Below are 12799 nucleotides of genomic sequence, written 5' to 3' on the forward strand. Positions count from 1 at the left end.
GGTGGTATTCCTAATCAAATCCTCGTCCTTTTGAATAGGTGAATAATCATAAAAATTATTTGGATTTGGTTTTGAATTAGAAATAATATAATCACTATACAGCTCAATTGGATTACTAGACTCCTGATCACTATGCCTACATATTTCAGATTCTTCATCAATACTATCCTCATCACAGTCCTCATTATAATAACATGAAAAAGGTCGAACCTCATCAAAACAAGTAGTGTTACCAATTCTAACCTCGTCATATTGATTATTTGAATAACTATCTTCATTCTCAAGGGTATTATTGGATACACTATATTGGCAATTCAAGTAATCTCGAGCAATTATTTCGTTCGTCTCAGCTATCCGCTTGAGGTGGTCTTCTAAAGAAGGTTCACTCATTATTGTAGTTCTTTCGTCTATAATTATACTATTCATCTCAGCTAACTTACGCGTCGACTCAGCTAACTTCCTGAGGGACTCTTCTAAAGGAGGAATAGGAACAGAGGGATCATAAAAAGGACTACTTTTCAATAGTTTGATTGTATCCTATAGAAACGAAGAACTCGTACTATAATCTTCTTGCTCGTAAGACTGATGCATGTATGGATAGTAATTGGGCTCACCAGGGTATGACCCATATCCTTCCAAAGGATGGCGTTCCCAACCACTATTCCCAACATGGTCATAAAAAGGATGATGTCCATATTCAAATTCAGGTCGATACTCATTGTATTGGCTTCTATCATACCAGTTCGACATTCTTAATTGCAAGGGAATTCTACACAATCACAAACAATGCTGACTCGACCAAATCAAACCTATAAAATCTAGCAAACAAAAAGCATGATGGCTCCACTTAGATTGTTTCTAGACCAGCTTCTATCTTTCGAAAGGGAATTCGTTGCAATTTGAGCAAACCCCTCTGGAATCAATCCGAGCTAATGTAAGTTGAATCGAGGCGAGGGAAGCTTAGTAGAGCTTTGATACCCAAGGCCTCACCGCATTAGAAGGCCGCGCAGTCACGCATTCAACTCACAGAAACCATCATGAAATTTGAAGTGTGCTTAAAGAGCAACCAATATTTTTCGAACGAGTTTCCTATTAAGCTCGTTACCCTATCGGTCTCGTTCTATTCCAAATTTTAAAGCTTGGGTTCGCGTTAGGTTTCGTTTTCCTAAGGCGAGCAAGAAGGGAGCGGTGATGAAATCCGAACCCTTATCTTGTATTGGCCAGGCCTTGCCCTTTACTAGGAATTTAAAAACAGTCCAAATTCGTCCTCAATCAATGAATCACCTTAAGGAATACAGTAAACCCGCTGACAGGAGATTCGCGAGTGTTTCGATGGACTTACCTCCCGTACCAGACGGGGGATGAACCGTTGAAGTCGACTCGGGCCACGACTCCTATGTCATGTACGAACCCGAGGGGCCGAGACGATATAGTAATCGTCGTCCTTCCCTGCACACAGTTTATATAATTTATTTATTTTTTTAATAATAATACTCTTCCGTAGGGTTAAAAAAAAGAAGAATAAAGTCCAATTGTCCAGAATAAAGTCCAAATAAAAAGTCCAAAAATTTCAAAAATTATGAAAAATAAAGCCTATTTACAAATCCTAAAAATAAAATAAAATATATATGTCTTTTTTTTTCTTCTCTTTCAGCTTTTAGCTTTAAGATTTTTGTTCCCAAGTCCTTAGTATTCCACTTCGAACCTGTAAATCAAAGACACAAAAAGAAACGTAAAAAGGAACAAATAATAGTAAAAATAAATAAATAATAAAAACCTAAAAATTCTACCTAAGCACAAATCCCCGGCAGCGGCGCCAAAATGGTTAAGATTTTTGATGGGTTGTAGTAATGAAGGTTCGAACTCTAAGACTTGTGAAGTGATGAGTGCTAAAAAGTGCATATTTCTATATATTTTTCTTGACATTTAACTCATCTTTTGTGCATTAATTCTACATTTTATCCCATATTCTGTATTTTCATTGTTTTCAAGAATAAATATTTTTATTAATTAATTTTGTATTTTTAGGTACCAAATAAAGACTAGATGAGTTGCGGAGCCAAAAGAGCAAAGACACGGGAGAAAGCCGGTGGAATCTCTAGCGGAAAAGAAGTGAAGAATGTGTTATGGAAGACTCAAGGATAAAAATGGGCTTAAAAAGGAAGAAATTGTTCTTAAAGAAGAAGTGGGCTCAAGATTACCTAAGCCCAAATCCAATTCCTAAGCCCAAATCCATATCCTAAACCCAAAATTCAATACCCAAACCCGTTTTCCTTCTTAACCGTAAGATTGGATCCATTCCATCATCCAACGGTCGCTGCGTCATCATGCATCAGATTTCGATGCACCTTACCAACACTACAGCACCTAACTCCATCTTGAGCCGTTAGTTTCGTTGTATTTTTGCATCCAACGGTCGCTCATAATATGTCTCCATCTCGCCGTTAGATCCGTTTCAGAAGTTATCATCCCACGGATTCCCTTCACAAAATATCAAATTTGATGATCCCGTTTAACACCTAAGCAACCTAACCCTATTACCCGCACCAAACGCACCCTTCTGCCAAAACCCATCGAGCCATCTCCTTCTTCCCCTCTTCTGAAACAGCGACGCTGTCTCCATCACCACCATCTTCTCCCCCAAATCACTCCACCATCTTCTCCCCCCAAATCATTCAACCATCACCACTCGAGCCATCATCACTTAGACCTACTTTTCTAGCCACTTATTACATCACCTCCTAATCGTTTCATCTCACAGGAACCCTAGGTTAGGAGTTGATGAAATAGGTGAGGTTAGAGAATAAATCGAAGGCATGGGTAGTATCAGCAGACGACAAGGAAGCATGGGTGAGAGCTATCAATCGTTTTCAGAGATTAGGTAAGGATTTTTTGTAAAACCCTAATTTCACTGATTTGGGGATTTTAGTTTTTTTTTTTTTGGGCTGTAACTATAAAAGGGTGTTAGGGGTTGTAAAATTGGGCATCTCTGGACTAGCCAGTAGAGAATTGAAACAAATTTATTTTGATGCAATTCCAATTTCAGTTCTTCTTATGCAGTTAACAGTGAATGTGTGCATGTTGTTTTCAATTATCTCGAATGTTGAATGTTGCTTGAATTATCATACTCAATGAATGTTATTGCTAGTTACATGTTTAGCATGAGCTAAACTGCATTAGGCTGAGGCTCAGATGAAGCCTAGTGCATTGTCAAATGGTGAATTGCTAGGATAGTTATCCTGATGTCTGTTTTGATTGAGCAATGGGAAGAGATTGATGCTCATAGTGCCTGTGATTGATTGTTCTGTCAAAAGACAGTCAATGCTAGGGGCAAACTAGTGAGCAAATTAGTTTTCCTCCCATTCTATATGTATGCATAGGATTTTCAACTCAACCTAGGATCACATTGCTTGGCTAGGACACAAAGGTGGACTCTAAGCCTTAGCTTAGACCACAATACCTTATTTCAGTCACTTACAATTTCAGTCTTATTTTGCTCCCTGCTCAGCTAAATTTCTTAGCTATCTTGTTGTTTATTTCTTGTATTTTGAAGCCTGTTGTGCATTGAAATCAGTGCGCAAACTCACCCCTGCCCTTGGGTCATAGCCTTGGTTCCATGCTGTTTTGTCATCTTTGCTTTGTTAACTGTTTTGGTTCTTTGCAATTGCCATATTACTTTGCCTTGCTCACTGCCATAGTGCCTTGTCTCCATTGCTAGCTTAGGAAAATTTCTCGTATGCTCCCACTCCCTGTGGACTGATCCCTTGCTTACTCTCTATACTAAAACTTGGCCTTGTATACTTGCAAGTCTTTTGTGTGTCGTTCCCAAGCACACCATGAAGGTGAAGGGTTTTTAGATTTATAAAAATTATATACAAAAATATTGACAAATTGGTAGAGAGGTACTGGGACTAATGATTCGGCCAATCTTCATAACATAGGGCTCAATGATTTATTCTCAACAATAATCGCTCAAAACATATATGGACTCTTATTTTGCCAAAGTAGATTCTCAAAACATTGATTGTAAATGTTAAGCATGGAACATCAAATCACCTAAGCTAAGCATGACCCATCTAATCAAATAACACCCAATTTAATCAAATCATATTTCAATTAATTTTTAATGCAAAAGTCTTAAAAAGAATTAATAAAATTACCCATGTATGAAGCTCGGCCTCCTCCGTCGTCCCAGTGTTGGGGTTTAACTCATCATAGTAAAAATGCTCTCAAAATAATTTATTATGGCTCAAAAATGGTTTACAAATGATGAGAATATGAGAAGTACAATAAAACCAGAGAACTACGACCCTCAGTGATAAAATAAGACTGCTGAAGCTCTGTCGCAAACACTGTGAAAAATAAGACTGTCTGATTACGACCCACAGGTGTTAGTCGTTACTACTGTAGAAAAACGACTGCTGTTGCAGGTCCGTTCTTCGTGTTCTTCATGTTCATCATCAGCAGTAGCAGCAGAAACCGAGTTTGGGAAAACCCGAATTTCTTCTTCCCTGGCTCTCCTCAGCCCCCCAGACTCTCGACACCCTCTCTAGTAGACCCAAAGAGCCTATTTATACTTTTTAATGCCTTCAAATCTTCACGATAACTCCCGGAAATCTCCATTAACGTCGGGAATATTTTCTTTGTATTTCATGCAGGATATGGGATTTTCTTCCCTGTTTAACTCTTCTACGCGTCTCTGGATTGTCTTAAATTGTTCGTATAATATCATGAGAGAATATCTTCCCAAATATCTTCTCCCAATCTTCACACAGCTTCCGTAATTAAAATAATCTTCTAAAATATCTCGGTCCCATGTTTACTTCCAAACTCGGATTTCTGGCCCAAGTTACTCGATCAAATCGCTTGCATATACCCTGTCTAGTGTATTCAGGCCCAGCCCAACTGTTTCTAGCGATTGAATCTCGCTGAAATCCCTCCAACAATCCGACCCAAAATCAACAGCGTCTGCATTAAGTATTCCCGCCAAAACCAAATTCAAACAAAGAAGATGACCTCCCCCTATCCAGTTCAGGGGTGCGAATAGCAAGTGGTCATCCCTTATCAAGTGGGTGTCCCTTATCCAAAGCAGAGAGTTCGAATAACAAATGTCCTCCGGGGATGCTCCGCATAATTTTTCGAGCCGATTTTTCCAGAATTATTTATTTCCAAAAAAAAATACCTACAAACACACAAAACACCATAATTAGGACGAAAACGAGTACTAACAAAATACACAAAAGAGATGAAAATAGATACATAAATGCGTCTATCACATGACAATGTTCACTGTTAATTGTGTTTTTTGTGTAATGTTTTACACATATGTTGTTAACATCGTAGCCGAAAATGAAAACGGGAGGTGGGGCATATTTTAACTGCCATATGGACTAATGACATACTTCTATAGATTTAGATATATTCATCATATGATGTCGTTAAATGTATATATATATTAGTTTATGTAGACATGGGTTAGTGGTTAATGCCTCTAATAAAATTTAAATGGATGTAGCTAGTAACTATGTAAAACCATGAAATGTTGTACTTGTAAATGTACATTGGTTTAAGTAGGAAATTAATTGTTCTTAAATGCATATTGGTCTTCTAGGCTCCTAACCTTTTAATTTTTTGGTAGAAAAAGTATTCTTTAAGTTTTCAGTGATCACAGTCTTTAAGTTGGTTCTTGTTCTTATTAGTTTTCCTTTGCAGTGTCATCTTATTTTCAAGAAAAATCATTTGGTGGTTTATTCATTTTGTGAATGGCTTTTCTCTCTCCAATCTATGCTCATTTGTCAATTTACTCTCATTTTGGGTAGAGTTTGGGTTATTTTGCTTCTGTCAGTTTTGTATTTTTCTCATGGAGTGGGTTTGATATGTGGCACAGGTTATGATATATAGTAGAAGACCAACGCCGACAGGAATGACAATGGTGTTGATGGGTCTGCCGAGTGGCTGAGTTTTAAATTTTCTTCAACACTACTTGAAATAGTTTAAAATTCTCACTGCCAATTTTTTTTTATTGGTTCTTATTCGTGGTGCAATTGGTATAGACAACAACCTTGTGCACAGACTCCTCCACCCCCACCGTCTCGGAGAGATGATAGAGGCAGTCAAGTAGATCACAAGGAATAGGAGCGGTTCGTAACCAGAGGTACCACCCTTATTTTGCATTTGATTGAATAAATGAATCAAATTATTAAATAGTGTTAGTTGAGATGTCTTCGGTGCTCATATATTCTTAATAATCTCATGGAGGAGTATGTAATTACTAATGCATGCAGCAACAGTGCTTCAAACTTGTCTTCATCAATGCTCATATCTTTAACAATGGCCATATCTTCTTAATAATAATAATCTTATGCAGAAGTATGTAATTACTAATGTCGATTCTTAATGTGTACATAATTGTACACATGTTTATTCTTAATGTGTACATAATTGTACACATGTTTATTCTTAATGTGTACATAATTCTACACATGTTGAGTTTTAATGTGTACATAGTTGTACACATGTTGATCATTGTCGTGCACATAGTTGTAAACCTGTTAATCGTTAATGTGCACATAATAGTACTATAAACAAAAAAAAAAAACAAAGTGCTTTCTAGTCTTAGGATATTTTAGCCTATTTTAGATAATATAAAGAAGAAATTGGTTGAGTAACTGGTGTGTCAATTATGTTGGTTCATTTGTTAGATTAGATATGCATTTAGCTATAATCAAGCAGCGCATTCTGCTGTAAGGATTCTACAAATGGTGGAGATTTTGTTGGCATGTGCCCTTTTAAGATAGCATATGGTTTTAGGTTTGTCTCGGTTCTGGATCAGTCCTCCCATAATATAATCGATATTGATGCGAGAATCTCCCACTGACGGAACCCTACACCCCTAGAGAATGAGGGGGCCATGGTGGGATGGAGCCAAGGAACTTTTACATAGGGACGCTGAGATGATTGTGAGGGTGGCTAGTGATAGCAGCGTAACCGAAAGTTTAGAACTGCTAAGACAGCGGAATGAATTATAAAACTTTCTGAGGATTTTTTTTTTTGAAAGAAATGATCTTTAGGTAATAGAATTTTGGAAGTCACCAATGTACACCTGATATTGTTAACGTGTACATAAATGTACACTTGCTATTGTTAACGTGTACATAAATGTACACCTGTTGATTTTAATGTGTATACAGCTGAACCACATGCTGAATTTTTGAAACTTCTAGGTTTGAAAGATATTACTCGATCTCCTTCTTGATTTTAATGTACACCTGTTGATTTTAATGTGTATATAGTTTCCAATCGCTGAAGATACAGACTCTATGATCGTCGTTAGTATGGCAGAGGCATGGTAGCGGAGCTGAGCTAGCAAATACAATGGATGTTGCTGCCACTGATATAATGTGTGGCAAAAGAACTGAGGTATATATATATATATATATATATATATATATATATATATATATATATCCTATTTTTCATCTTAGTGTATCTGTTTGGATCTATACAATTGGTGTTCATGTAAATTACCTAGTTTTTAGCAAAACTGTAGCATTCTTGTTTGACTAGTCCATGCAAGTTAAGGAACAACATATGTTTTTGCATTTTAAGTGTGTTTGGGCACAAATACTAAGTGCATGAGGTTGACACCAATGAAAACCCCACATTTTGTTATTACGAATGTTGATGTTCTAGAATAAAGAGACAGTTGTTGACATTTCATTTACATCAAAAATAAAATTTATCTACCTATATCTTTTTGTTCTTCTCTTGCTGAAAAAGCTGTAGACCTATCTTTCTCATGTAAAAATTCAAGAGTTTCTTCACTTGGATAAACAAATCATGCTAATATATAGTGTACCTTTATTGGACTATTTAAAGACCGTATATTAATGATCTCCAACTGTACACACTTGTCCAGATTGCTAGGCTATTACACGTGACTCATCCTTGTGCGCATGTATCTAACAGTTAACTTAATTTGCGTATTATTAATCTCCCATCTAAGATTTTTTTAAGCCTATCTTGACTTTCTGCATATTTCTACTGATGATTCGTTATAAGTTGCGCAAGCAAAAGAAAAGGGAAGACTTGGATGATGAAACTAGAAAAAATAGAATCTTTGAAATGTGGATTTAATTAGCTCTCAATAAAGTTGCCACGGTTGTGGTGTCTGTGGACTTTTTCTATTTTTACAGTGTCTCCATGTAGTCGCAAATTTCGGTTAAATCATATTACCGTTCATTTAGCACCTCGGTCGGCAGACGAGATTTTATATAGGTCACTTATGTGGACTTGTTAAATTTGTTCTTCTAGCTATGGATATTGTCTTTGTTAGTTGTTACTGAGTATAGGCACCCATGAAATTAGGGTGTACAAACTAGTGCACATGTGAATAACTAAGGTGTATATAATTGTACACATGTTGGTTCTTAATGTGTACATAATTGTACACCTATTGTATGTGTTTCTCTCTGTCTATATATGCTTGTTCTGTTTTACATGTACTTAGTTTTTGCTCAATTATAGTTGTATTGTTGGTAATTTGTGATTGTGTTCTCTTTGTTTCAGGATCCTTTTGTCAATGGAGAGAAAGTCCCAGCCATTAATTTGAGTTTGGCGCCAAAGTTTTACCACCTCGAGGTTGCTCTTGAACATTTTAAGAGACGGAGTGTTCCAGAGAACTTGGCTCATTCAGAAACTACATGAAGGTTTGCGAAAAGCTTGTTATTCTTAACTACACATACTTTATACCCATCATTAGTTTTGTTTGCATAAAACTACTTGAAGAATTTCTAAAAGCTTGTTGTTCTTAAATACACATACCATATCCCCATCATTCGTTTTTTTGTATACCGAAGAATTGTCTTTTATCACTTAGCAGTCTAGATGTTCCGATTCAACCAATTAAGTTCTCCTTGTTTGGTGGTTTCATTTTCATTTTTATTTACACGTGTTGATTATTTAGGTGTACATAGTTGTACACATGTTATTCATTTTGAAGTCTAAGAAATTAGGGAAAGCACTAATGTGTACATAGTTGTAGACACATGTTATGTTATTTAGTTGTGCATAGTTGTCCAAATGTTGTTTATTTAGGTATAAATAGTTGTACACTTGTAGGACTATATTTTATGTATAGAAACCAAAAATTAGGGAAAGCACTAACTGTACAGGTGTTGGATTTTCTATAGGTGTGTACAAAGTTGTACACTATTGTGCTTTGTGGTATAAATGTTGGATTTTTATACAATATAATAAGATCTTTTCTTTACAGTTGGAAGTAAAACTAGGAAAATTCCCGGAACGACTTGACATATTTGAGGTGACACGTTCAAAGAGAAGCAAAACATCAGACCCATCGGAAGCAGTGATGGATCCCGTGGCAGCTGAGCAATATGTATATTGTTATGATTGATCTGTTATTCTTTTTTTCCAATTGAATCATGACAAACATTTCATTTGCAATTCATACTTGTATTAATTTTGAACCTGATCTACTTGTAGGCTCGAATGGTGGAAATCCAGAAGCAGGCAAGCCAACCTGGATCAGGAGTCGTTTTATCTGGGCGTAAAGATGCAGTTTCTACTGTGTTGGGACCTGAAAAATGGATTCGGGTTCGTTGTCTTGGTACTGTGAAGCCAAAATAGTTCTGTGGTGATGACGCATCACCCTGTAAGGCTGCGAAGTTACAAAGTGAAAATGACATCCTTAGAAAGGCTTTGGCATCTACCAAAGAAGATATTGAAATGGTTACGAAAATAATTTTGGAACTAAAGACACAATTTTTTACATTGATAAAGCTGATGGTACATAACAGTTCACCTTTATAGCTTTTCTTTGTCTTTCAACGAATAGTAAAGATAATGCATGTCTAGTTTTCAACGTGCCTGCTAAACGTGAGTTTTATTTGTCTTAATATGGATAGCGTTAGCGGTGGGTAGGTGGACGATTCCAGTTGTATGTGATGCAAACTGGTGCACCTTTTTTTTGTTTTTGGATTTTTTGGATTTCTGTAAATGTGTACATGTTTGTACACCAATATAAACTAAGATTTTTTTTAAAAATGAGAATTATATAGTCATATGGGTACTCTTTTTTTTAGATTTCGGAAAGAGCTTTCCGAATATATAAAGTTTGTGAATTTTGGACAAACGGTTCACAAGATAAATTGTTTTTTAATTATTTTTATATTATTTAAAATTGTTGACATCATCGTGAGTCACTTTGGACTAAACTGTAAATATTTGGACTAAATTTTAAATCAGGAAGGTTATATGTGTATTTTCCATATTTTAAATAACTTTTGTACTAAATTGTACCTAGTTAACTCGGGATGGGCTAATCCATACTTTTTGATGCGTTTTTAGACTAAACCGTTTTTTTCCCATACTAAAAATACCAATTATCATTACAGCTGAAACCAAATTCATTAATTGTGTATTTTGTTTAACAGGGGTTAGTCCTCGGGTGATTTGGGGGGAGTTGAGTGTATTTTGAATCTTGGGGATTTTGAGAGAGTTTCAGAGAGTGTAGGGAGTTTCAGAGAGTTTGGTGTTTTTGAGTTAAGGGAGTTTGGGGGAATGTAGGGAGTTTGAGAAAGTTTATTAGAGGAAGTTTGAGAGAGTTCATTCCTAACTCATTCTCTTTAAGTAAAAGAAACAATAAATCCTGATTTGCATATAAAAATGATCTTTAATCAAAAGAAAAAAATAAATAAAAATGATCCTATCTCTGTATCAATAGTATGTTATTGTTGTGCAACGAGATAATTTTTTTTTCCTTCCATTTTAACGGTCTCAATACAAATTCTAACTCCCTTTTGTTCACGATTATTATCCTACATATCATCCGCTATACTCTTTCTCCATGCATTAGCTTCTTGACGTTGTTGTTCTTGAGTTTGTGTCAAAACTTCGTCGTCATTTTCAAGCGTTGATGAGGATGGATGGCTATCTTCATCTTCCTCGATTGGAAACTCATCTAAACGGCATTCTTTTCCTAAGAAGTTGTGTAAGCCTGCACAAGCTGTCACTATCTCCGCTTGCGCTTGATACGGAAATGGAGGTTGAGATACAAAACATTATTGCACCTGCAAATTGGCATTCAAACAATAAAATGACTTAAAGATCAAGCCAAAAGCATCAAACAGGTCCACTGAATCAGTATGACAAAACTCAAAATTATTCATAAATCTCAATTAAAATGTGTAAAAAGAAAGACGTTTAGTGCCCACCAGTCTGGCTAGCGGCATTGTGACAGTGACAAAATTATCAAACAAAACTCGAGAGTCAAGATACTGAAGAGATCATTGTATAGGCGTAGGACACACACTTAGGAACCTCGCCTACTACTTAAGCTAGTTGGTTTATGGTTATCAAGCAATTATTACCACGGTGTTTAAGTAACCCCCTCATATGCCAAATAGTTCAATGTTGTTGTTGCCAATTAACTTACACGTACAGAGAGAATATCTAACTTATACACACACAAGTATTTACACAGAACTAATTTTGCTTCCAATGGCGTAGACTTTTACCTTATGAGAATCTCCCCAAAATTTCCATTAAACTGTCCATCAATGTATTCTTCAGTATTGGCAAGCTGCAATTAAGTTATGAAGATGGACAATAGTTAGTATGGCTGACAAACATCTAAAAAAAGAAAAAAGAAAAACATCGAATGCCAAAAAATTAACAGATCATCAAAAGTGATATGTGTAAGTTCATGTATGAATCTACTGAAACTAAGTATTAATTACTATTGCCTCGAACATATATACAAATTATCATTGTTAAAAAGCTTCCAACTACACAAACATAAGAAAAAAATGCCCTTGTACTCCATTCCCCATTTGAGCTTGACCATGACCGTCTTCCCAGTAAGATTGTTTAAGAAAGGTTTTGAATTCACAGGTACGCTCTGAAAAATCTCAACATAAGTAACATAATAAGAATCACAACATCACAACATCATTTTTTTTCCTCTAAAAAACACTAGAAATTTGGTAAAGACTAATCTGCATAAAACTATACAGTAACTGTAACAGGTACCCCTAACCCCTAAATTTATACGTATTCAACACAATATCAACAATATAGACAGAGAGAGGCTTACCGCCATTGATTTTGGAGATGATCACAAACTGATTTCCTGAAAATCCTTCTTGAACAAAATTTGGTGATTTTTTAGGGTTTAAGACCGAGAGGAGAAGAAAAGAAAGAAAACCAAGGGTTCCTGAATGCCAATTTATGTTATCAGTCATGAATAACGGTAATCACAATCAAAAACAAATACCCATCAAATCATGGCGATCAAAGAAGAAGAAAAAAGATGAAAAGCATACCTGAAGCTGAAGTGTTTCCTTTTCTTTATCCTATGTTCTTCTCTGACCAAAACCCCTCTCAAATCTCTACTCTTTTGAGAGATTTGTGTACAGGCAAAAATACACTATCAACTCTCCATCACTCCCAAAACAATCAACTCCCTAGCATTCTAGGGTTTTACCACTAACAGGGAGTTCAAGAGTTTTTTTCAAACTCTCCCACGACTAACGGGGTTTTCTAGGGAGCTTGGGAAACTCTTCTGAACTCTCCCACGACTAAAAGGGATTTTGAGAGACTCCTTCGAACTCCCCCACGACTAACGGGAAAAAATCCAACTCCCCAACTCCCTTGAGGACTAACACCATGTAAGTGTTGGAGATTAAGAAATTCTCTTCAAGAAAATATTTTTGAAAAATAATGATACCAATCTTTGAAATTAATAAGTAGTTCATGACATTGTTAAATTAAAAATCAC

This window comes from Papaver somniferum, chromosome 10 (assembly GCF_003573695.1).
Source record: "Papaver somniferum cultivar HN1 chromosome 10, ASM357369v1, whole genome shotgun sequence".
NCBI classification, from domain to species: Eukaryota; Viridiplantae; Streptophyta; class Magnoliopsida; order Ranunculales; family Papaveraceae; genus Papaver; species Papaver somniferum.